This window comes from Pteropus vampyrus, unplaced genomic scaffold, assembly GCF_000151845.1.
Source record: "Pteropus vampyrus isolate Shadow unplaced genomic scaffold, Pvam_2.0 Scaffold24, whole genome shotgun sequence".
In the NCBI taxonomy this organism is placed as follows: domain Eukaryota; kingdom Metazoa; phylum Chordata; class Mammalia; order Chiroptera; family Pteropodidae; genus Pteropus; species Pteropus vampyrus.
Genome location: NW_011888805.1, coordinates 10,091,984 through 10,094,604, shown reverse-complemented (window position 1 = coordinate 10,094,604; position 2,621 = coordinate 10,091,984).

Genomic DNA, 2,621 nt, shown 5'->3' with positions numbered 1-2,621 from the left:
AATTAAAATATTATAAAGATTCTATGGCATCTTTACACGTTAAAAAAACATGATGGCAGTACTGAAGTTCATTGATCAAAACTATATTCTCAGTCAAAGTCCATCCCACTTCCAGTTACATATGAGCCTTGAAACACCTTGAGAACACTTGCAGGTAAGGCAAACAATTTTCCTAATAAAGAGCTGGAGAAATAGCAGAGATTTCTGCTTCACATTATGACAGGTTAGGTGATTCTGATCAATCCTCTCACAAAAGACTAAGAATGTTGGACAAAATTTAAAAATTAAAATAAAGACATCAAAGAACTAATGAGATAAGGAGGAACTATCTGGCTAGATTCTGGAAGAAAGGACAGGGATCCAGAGCAAGTGCCTAGCCAGGGCTGCTTCTAGCCTGGCAAATTTTGTGGATCTGAGTTAGACAGCTGAGAGGCTAAATTGCATTTTTGATAACACTTGGAAGGTCAAAAGTAAAGATGAGATAGCCTAGAAGTTGGAGTGAACTAGAAGTAAAATGACTTTTACCTAGATAGCAACCCTGCCTCCAGATGTGAGTAACTCAGATAAATTCTCAAACCCTGAAATTGGGTAAAGGTAATTCTAGGCTCTTGACAATCAAAATTCACTCCAGAGGAAGTTAACATCATCCTGGTCCATGAATTATTTCTAGAGATGTTAGATCTTTGGATATAGGCAAACATTTGAATGTGTGGTAGAATGGTGGTGTAGGAGCAAGAATATGAATTCAAATCCTGACTTTGCCACGTGTTCCTGAGTTCACCCCTCCAGATCCACTTTCCATTCATATTCGTATGGTCTCTGCCTCTTAGGCTATATGAATTATCAGTGGGTTCCCTTGCATTCTGATTGCCAACTGGGTTTGGTCAATGGGGAGTCCATGCAGGGGATCTGAGCGAGAAAGGATATCAGGACTCTATGAATAGTCTCCTCAGGCTGGCTATATTCCTCAACAAGAAGTCATTGCTCTTCTCAAGATGGCAGATCCTACAGGACTCAAGTTTCTAACAGAGTCTTCTATCTTTCCCTCACCTTGTCCTTTGGCATCTGGAAATGATAATAGCTCTGAAGTTGCTAGTCCCATGTTCCTACACAATCCCTTGAAGCTTTGGTATACTCCTTCTGTATCTTTGTAATTAGTCTTTTTGTAAATAAACCCACCTTGAACTGTCTTGTTTCCTGTTGAGATTCTGATAACTACCAATGAGAAGACTAATTTAACCTCTTTGGGCCTGATTCTTCATTCATAAAATAAAGTATTGACTTAGATTAAATTGAAAATCCTTTGAAGCTCTAATGTGCTATGTTTAAGTATTCAGTTGAGATACCAGTTGTTATACTGAATTGAAATACATTAAAAATGAAAAATGCCACTGGGTAACCAAATAGTACATGAGGGAACTTTCTCTTTATAGAAATATTTCAGTTAATGCATAACAAATTTCTGAGGTAGTTAGAATATCACTGTTTTGCAAGTGGTAATGGATTTGGATCCAGGTATGCATCATCAATAATCACTAACATCACTAAAAGAGAGATAACCAGATATAATGTGCCTCCTGATAGAAAAACACACCACCAATTATGAGGTAGTCATACTGAACATAATGAACTTGAATCTCATCAAAGCTCTAGAATCCAAAGCTAAGATTCGATAACTAATTGAAGGAAATATAGGGAACTGAAACACAGGTTTAAATACTCAAGACTGTGGGAAACTATACAAGACAAAGCTAAGTTCATTTTCTAGTAATAACATGGTCAATGTCCCTTAGACCCATTTCCAGTTGAAAAAATAGTAAGTGCCAATCACCTTACTAACTGCTTTATATGCATATCTCAAGTCTCCCATCTTTATAGATAAGGCTCTGAGTGGGGAAAGGCTACCCAATGTCAAACAAGGATTTAGTAAAAAGAGCAGGGTTCCAACCTAGAGCCTGTGCTATCAGCCACTGCTCCTCATTGTATGAGGTGATAAGATTATCAGAAAGTATCAAATAGCCTGCTTTTTCTTGTTCTGGTGGGAAGATGTACAACCAGTTTATCTAACGGCTGCATAAAGTTTAAAAGAAAGGAGATGAGAAGTTGAGACACAGTTTATCTGCTAATTTTGGAATTAAAATATCATGTCAAAAGACCATACTTGCTATGTACAAGAGCTGTGTACAATAGCTGTTTTCCAAACTCTTCCATCAGAAGCCAGGGAGAGTGAAGCCTTGGGAAATAATCTGAGGCTAAAGTCAACAAGGATGAATGTTGTTTCTGTTTGTTTGATGCCTCTGTTTTGTCTTAAAGTTAGCCATTTATTTCATAATTTATGCTTATTTATTTTAATACAAAATCATGTTTTGGATTTCTTAATTCTCCAAGAAAAATCTGTGCTCCTGGAAGATGAACCTGCTTTTTTGTATATCCAGTAGCTTCAAATTTTCCCTTCACCCACTACAGCAAACTCCTGGGGCAGTGTATTTTAGCCGTGGTTAAAGATTAGGTTCAAGTGAGGAGTTTTACACAAATAGAGAACTGTCTCCCTGCCGCCCCCTCCAAACTGGTACCAGTCAGTGGCCTGTTAGGAACAGGGCCACACAGTAGGAGGTGAGTGG